Source organism: Mytilus galloprovincialis, chromosome 13 (assembly GCF_965363235.1).
Source record: "Mytilus galloprovincialis chromosome 13, xbMytGall1.hap1.1, whole genome shotgun sequence".
NCBI classification, from domain to species: domain Eukaryota; kingdom Metazoa; phylum Mollusca; class Bivalvia; order Mytilida; family Mytilidae; genus Mytilus; species Mytilus galloprovincialis.
The window spans coordinates 63,943,339-63,951,564 of NC_134850.1; the positions used below are offsets into that span (position 1 = coordinate 63,943,339).

General features: G+C 32.8%; 1 long non-coding RNA gene across 1 annotated transcript; it reads right to left on the minus strand.

Moving 5' to 3' along the window:
- Positions 1–1,314: 1,314 nt before the first annotated feature.
- Positions 1,315–5,225, minus strand: LOC143057672 (uncharacterized). The gene is made up of 3 exons (XR_012972782.1): positions 5,132–5,225; positions 2,521–2,672; positions 1,315–1,469 (listed from the first exon to the last, which is right to left on the minus strand). It is a non-coding gene; the product is annotated as an uncharacterized LOC143057672 (long non-coding RNA).
- Between the last annotated feature and the right edge of the window lie 3,001 nt (positions 5,226–8,226).

Consider the following 8,226-nt stretch of genomic DNA (forward strand, 5'->3'; position numbering starts at 1 on the left):
GTGGTTTGTTGATTAGAATGTCACGATAGTTTAGTTAAACTATTCTTAATTTGGTTATCCCTAGTCTTGTATACTTTTCATCTTGAGTGCAATTTTTGAATATTTGGAAATAAAGAAGAATTTTAAAACCGAAAAGAACAGCCGACCTAATCATTCTATTTTGACGTTACCCTCGATATATTTCTAGATAACTTTTTGTGAGAATGATAACGAATAACGACGCCTAATTGGTAATTCTTAGTGCGTTTCAAAAAAATTGTATCATGAAATACCAGAAATTGAAACAGATATTATGTAATAATCGTGAATCATTGTACATTCCGAAATTAAGGGTATATAATTGAGAGGATTTTGTTTGTCATGATTTCAACACTGTTTGATTCTGAGCCAGATTGACAATACACAACATAAAGAACTGCGCCATGTGTCCATTATAAGCCCGTCGCTTTTTTAAAAAAAAAATCATAAATTCTCAAGTTAATTTTTGAAATTTATGAAAATAAAAAAATAAAAAAAAATAAATAAAGTGGGGATATTTTGATATCTATAAAACCAGTTACAACTGCTCAAAGCACTCATGATTTATTTTCTGAAAACTGAATACTTTACATTTTTTTATAAACAAAAACTCCGAAACATAAAATCGAAAGACAGCTAACATCAATAGATACAAACAGTTCACCAAAGTTTCATGAAACTCCTCGAAGCATTTTGGAGTTATTGTCTGAAAACTGGAAACTCCCCCTTTTTTAATGAATAACATCTCATAACTCGGAAACGTAAACTCTAACATTCATAAAAATCGTAAGGGGAGCTCACGTCAATAGAAATAAACAATCATCAAAGTTTCATGCAAATTTGTTTAAAGCGTTTTGGGTTATTTTAAAATATGTTGACGACGGACGGATGGACAGACGGATAGACTGCTGACAACGGGTTACCATAATTCGTCTCGTAAAACAGCGCTTAAAGACTGTACAATTTAAAGTGTGTTTTCTTCATAAAGGACACATGTTTCTGTCATCGTCTAGTTTGTTTGAAGACTTGTCTATGTGATATGCTGTGTGTTTTACATGGTTTTGATTCTGCAATCTTATTACTTTTCATATACCACTAACAACACACATTCCAAATGCACATGTAAACTATCAATTTTCTTAAAAGGGTTAAAAACCATAAATCATTATTTTTCTTGAAATAAGTTTCCTATATACTGATAAAAATAAACACTTTTTTATTGGTTGAATATAACTATATAAGTCATTGAATGGCAATGTCTGCATCATAATCTACGACGTTCGGACTTACCCGTCCACAGAAAAAAAAGAAACGATGTTTTGCTCATTCAGGTCACTGTAGCTACTATTAATGAGCCGACTCTTATTAAACCAGTTCGTTTTGTTTGTTTCACTTCCATTGAACAAAAGAAATACCTGTTCAATACCACTTACATACACTGACAATCTAACCTGAAAACAAATGAAGAGTCAACTATAAGTTATAGCCGCTTCGATTCCTAAATTACAACAAAGTGATATATTTTTAATGTTATATGTTGATATGTAGCTGAGTCATCAGATTAGAACTGAATTTAAACCAGTTCGGCTACATAGTGAAAACAAAGATAATAAATTTTGACATTGCGATAAGACGTGTCACGGTACTTGTCTATCCCAAATTCATGTATTTGGTTTTGATGTTATATTTGTTATTCTCGTGGGATTTTGTCTGATGCTTGGTCCGTTTCTGTGTGTGTTAGTTACATTGTAGTGTTGTCTCGTTGTTCTCCTCTTATATTTATGCGTTTCCTTCAGTTTTAGTTTGTTACCCCGATTTTGTTTTTTGTCCATGGATTTAAGAGTTTGAATAGCGGTATACTACTGTTGCCTTTATTTGAAATCATTAAATGGATTCAACGGGTTTAACGTTTAATGGTAATATTTTTCAGAATTTCCTGTAATTCTAATGCGATAAAGCATAAAAAATACTCTACTCACCAAATTCAAACAGAAAAAAGAGTTACGGAATATTTTGCCGGAGTGGAGAAGTGAATATCATGTCGCTAGAGCCCCTTGAAGAACTGGTATTTTGTCTTTCAAATCATACTTATATTATTTCATGATCTACTTTCTAAATTAATGGCATTGACTTCATTCATTTTGGGTAAATGGAGATCTTGGTAAAAAGAATGACGGTAATAATGACATTCTGATTATTATTTTAACATTATTTGCACGTTTTATAGCAGTGACACAATTGCTACATATGAGAGGTACACGTAGATAAAGTATGATTTGTACACCAACTAATGTTTGATGTTTATGAAAATGCAATTAATTTAATAAAAAAAAAAGTGAGGTATGATTGTCATTGAGACAACTCTCCACAAAAGACCAAATGACACATAAATTAACAACTATAGGTCGCCGTACAGCCTTCAACATTGGGCAAAGCCCATACCACATAGTCAGTAGGTTCTTTGATCAAAAACGTTCATATTGCAAAACGTATTCTTGATACCTGATCTACTCCTATTGAGGACCAGTTATTGATGATATCCGACTTAAAGTGTTTCCTCGATGTGTTTGTAGAGCAGTGTAATGACATGGCTTCTTCGTCATTAATATTTAATGAATCGTTAGACATGAACAAATCGTACGCACTACCATTTCCTGTAAATAATTATAACAATCAGTTAGAATTAAAACAGAAAGATACCATTTTGTGGAAAAGTATGTGTGTTTTGTCCATTACTGGAAGAATCAAAGTTTATAGCAAACATTAATACCTGTCGTATGTATTGATATTGATACAATACGTTGATATCACAACTACAGACGGTGGTAAATGGTGGACTCGTATTCTACTAGGTACCGTCTGACACTTAGCTATTGTGTCGGTACATTTTGATTGAATATTTTTGGCAAGTTGTTGTGTATTTCGTTTCGTCCCCGAGGGTATTACCAACCCAGTAGTCAACACTTCGGTGTTGACATGAATATCAATAATGTGGTCATTTTTTAAAATTTCCTGTTTACCAAACTTTGAATTTTTCGAAAAACTACGGATTTTCTTATCCCAGGCATAGATTACCTTAGCCGTATTTGGCACAACTTTTTGGAATTTTGAATTCTCAATGCTCTTCATAACTTTGCACTTATTTGGCTTTAAAAATATTTTGATATGAGCGTCACTGATGAGTTTTATGTAGACGAAACGCGCGTCTGGCGTACTAAATTATAATCCTGGTACATTTGAAAACTAATTATACTGAAGAAAGACGGTTGATCTCATTGTTTTGCTTTATTGATCATTGCAACTCGCCTCATGCAAAGTACAACTTCTGTTAGTTGTTTTTTGTAGGGGGAGGGGTCTTTTGTGGACGCAATATTTTGTCCATGTATTCATTTCCTATCGTTAATTATCCGTTTTTAGATGGTGACGTTCCCTTTTCACCATCTTACGGTGTTTACATATCTCAACTTGTACGATTCACTCGTGTATGTAACAATGTTTTAGATTTTAACGAGAGAAATTTATGTATTACTGAAAAATTATTACACCAGAGTTTTCGATATCACAAACTAGTCAAAACATTTACTAAATTTTATCATCGGTATAAAGACATCATTCGTAAATATAGCTCAACATGCAGACTTCTAATACGTTCAGGTATTTCACATCCAATTTTTTATGGTAATATTCTTTATAAAGCACAAAGGTGTCAGTATTCACCTCAGAAACTTACAAAACCTTTGAATAGACTTATTAAGAAGGGATATAATTACGATACTGTTGTCAAGTCATTAAAGATTGCATATTTTGGCGTTAATATTGAGTCACTGATAAGGTCTTTGCATCGGAACTAAACACATTTATTCTTAAAACAGTTGTTGGCATGACACGGGTTATGTTCTTCTCATATATGTTATGATGGTATGATACTAAACCCCTAACGGGAAGAATTGTGCCTGATGTTCATATGATGAAATCATAATCTTTCAGTCAGTTTAATTGAAGTCTGGAGCTGGCATGTCAGTTAACTGCTAGTAGTCTGTTGTTATTTATGTATTATTGTCATTTTGTTTATTTTCTTTGGTTATATCTTCTGACATCAGACTCGGATTTCTCTTGAACTGAATTTTAATGTGCGTATTGTTATGCGTTTACTTTACTACATTGGTTAGAGGTATAGGGGGAGGGTTGAGATCTCACAAACATGTTTAACCCCGCCGCATTTTTGCGCCTGTCCCAAGTCAGGAGCCTCTGGCCTTTGTTAGTCTTGTTTTATTTTAATTTTAGTTTCTTGTGTACAATTTGGAAGTTAGTATGGCGTTCATTATCACTGGACTAGTATATATTTGTTTAGGGGCCAGCTGAAGGACGCCTCCGGGTGCGGGAATTTCTCGCTACATTGAAGACCTGTTGGTGACCCTCTGCTGTTGTTTTTTATTTGGTCGGGTTGTTGTCTCTTTGACACATTCCCCATTTCCATTCTCAATTTTATTGACGATCGTACAAAACTAGAATGTATCTTTACCAATAATTTGATTTAAGCATGATATTCATTGAATTATTTATCTATGAGGCATTAACACATTCTGTTGAGGTGTAATACCACCATTGATTTACCCCTATTAGTCTTTGTTAAATTTGCACTTTTCAAAAAAATGTGCAGAATTTATCTTTGTTTCAAATAAAGAAATACTTGGCATGAGTAAAGTTTTATCCTGTCCAGTACTATAGAAAAAAAATCACATAACATTTCATTGCATATAAGAAAATAACCATCATTGGAAGTTAACCAATCAAATGTCTCCCCTTATTCTATCCGTGTACAAGGTTTAGTCACCATGTAATCACAAGATTACAAAATTTTCTATAGAAATCCCAAATAAAAAATAATGGTGTTTTGAAATACCCAAAACATATGTTTATGACACAGAAATGTTTCTACTGCAATGAAATGTAGGATTAATTACCTACAACTGTCAAATTCAAGGGAATATTTTTTTGGACCTACTTTCGTATACAACCGGATGTGACGAACCATGATTTTGGTGGTATTACACCTTGATATTTAGAAGTATTTTAAATGACAAGAAGATATAAATGAATATAGATATACTACCTCCAGTTGCTATTTTGTAGACAAGAGCCCAGCATTCCTCTTCACCACATGACATACAAATAGTTGGGTTCACAACTGAGTAGATCAGCAAAACTGTAAATGTATTATTTACATTATATATGTAACACTCAGAAACGTGTCCTTCCCCCCAAACGTGTCCGATTCCCCCAAAAATGTCTAGTTGAAAACTGCGCCAAAGCGTGTCATTTGTATAAACGCCCAAACGTGTCCATTTCTCAACTAACCCCCAAACGTGTCCAATCCCCAAAACGTGTCCATATCAAGCGTTATTTGGTTATTGCTATTTCATTAACGTATACTAATTTTACCATTTCATTAAAAATATGCATAAGCACGTTAGTACTTTTTCAAAACGGAAGAATTAAACTGGCTTAAAGTGGGGGGCGTCATTTCGGCTATTTCGTTAGTCAATTGTAAGCAAACATGTTGAGTTAAACAGTACAGTTAACGGGTCAAACTGTCCCTTTCACTGCGCGTTAAAACTTTAATGTTCTCTCTAATTATGCATGAAATACTGACAACTGGACAATTCGCAATCAACAGTCTAAAGTTAATTTATTCAGTAGAACTGAAAAAAACATTAAAACTTGTATGTTTTCTCTAATTTGCATGAAATACTTGCAACTGGACAATATGCAACCAGCAGTCTAGAGTTTATCTTAACAAAAGAACAGTAAAAACATTAAAACATGTATGTTAAAATGTAAAAAAAAAACAAAAAAAAAACAGGTAGCCTATGTTCTCTCTAAATAGAACTGCAAAAACATTCAAACTTGTATGTTCTCTCTACATATGCATGACATACTTGCAACTGACAATACGCGATCATCAGTTCAAAGTTTAGTTTAAAGTTAATGTGTACAGTACAACTGTAAAAACATTAAAACTTGCAAAACTATTGTGCGCTCTAAATATGCATAAAGTACGTGCAACTCGACAATACGTAATCAACATTCTAAAGTTTATTTATACACTACAAAATAAATTTGCATTTGAAACCGGCGTTGATCACATAACAGTAATATTCATAAAAAAAAGAATCTATAAAACTTATGCATGAAATATTTGGCACTGGACGTTATGTTTCTTATCGTGTGTCTTTAGTGATGGTGGAAACCTAAAATTTATTAAAAACCAGGATAACAAGTTTATAATTTGATGGGCTTTTGAAATACACACAAACTATTGACAAAAGTAAAAAAAATACTGTTAAAACCCTGCCATGCAATATTCGGATAAATATAAAAGGCATAATCGGAGTTTATAAGTACAAAATAATTATCAAAGTTAACGATTAATTCAACTCCAGAACTATGTGTATGTTCGCTCTAAACGAATATGAAATACTTGCAACTGGACAATAAACAACTGCAGTCAAAGTTACTTAATAGTAACAGATTAATTTTGCAATTATTATAATCATTAAAAACCTTCATCGAACTAACTTAATCTGATAAATGACATCTTCATCACGTGTGTCTCCCATCATAGAATTGCCGTAAACGTTATCAGCGATTTTATTTAAGAGATACATGTAAAAGCGCTAAAAGAGGTGTAACGTTTTGGCGTTAAATATTGGACACGATTTGGCGAATAACAATTATCGGACACGTTTGGGGGTTATGAAATCGGACACGTTTGGGAAATATTGTACATTTCGGACACGTTTAGGGAGAAAAGACACGTTTGGGAGAATCGGACACGTTTGGGAGGAAGGACACGTTTGGGCGTGTTACATATATATCTGTTAATTGTTGGCCAACTTTCGATTTCTACCATATCAAATAATTACAAAGCCCACCGGTAGCTTTGTAATTCGTCTATTTCAAAGTTGTGTGTTTGTTTAAAAAAAACAACTCACCAAAGATAACAGGCTTATAGTTTTGTACACCAGAGGTGCGTTTCTTCTATAAAACATCATCAGTGACACTCTGATAAATCTGTTAAAAGGCAAAAACAAGAACGAAGTTGACGACTATTAAAGAAGTAATATTATGGTCAAATGCAGCAACGAGAACAAATTCCGGGGTAGAAAATCCTTAGTTTGTCGAGCAATTTGAAGTTTTGTAAACTATTGATGCCTGAATATACCGTACCAATGATACGTCATGTCAACATAGAGGTGCTGATTACGTGCATGTTTGGAGCAGACCTTTAACAGCAGTTACATTGACCCAGCAGTTGTAAACAAAAATCATGAAATATACTTTAGTGATTATGAAGAATTCATAATGTTCCCGTAGAATGTAACACATGACATACAACACTATACCTTTCATAGGAGGTTGTTATTATTCCTGTAATGTGGACCATCCAAGGCAGCTTTTAACATCTTTTATCATACTTTACCTATCAATCATTCTAAAGGATTCCAGTATGATAAAAATTTATCTGCATATTTTATGGTTATTCGTTTAGCCTTACAACATCGAAACTAAGTAACTATAATACGTATAAACAGTAGTTTACTATTAGCATTAACTATTATACTAAAATTGGACACTTTTTCATCATACACACATTCCCCCTTTTGCGTACAATTCTCAATTTACATAAATTGTTGTTATTTTTGTGAAAACAGTCTTTCAATCATTTTGATTTATAATAAACACCAAAGCAATAATCTACATGGTGTAAAACATACACAACTACGAATTATTGCAATAAAATCAAATTAATTTGGTTCGTTTTAAGATAATTGATACAATTATATAAGTGATATATTTAAGTTCTCACCTGTTTGTATTAGCTTCATTATCAGGTAAACATTTAATTAGTTTTTACGAAGTCATCCTATTTAAATAAATGTATAATTATATATTAGTCGAATAAATAATTCATGAAGAATCAGCTTGATGTTTGTGATGATTTGTTTTCAAAGTTCATGCATCTTATGTTTCTACGCAAAACATCTGTCACTTTTTGAAATTACTAGGAACATGATTCCAGCTTACTTTGGACCAAAGTACATTTGCTTGTTATGAGATGATGAGGAAAACCTCTCAGTTACATGGCATAAGTGTAGAACTAAAACTGATTTGTGATAACTTGCTTACCTGAATGCCGCAGATCGG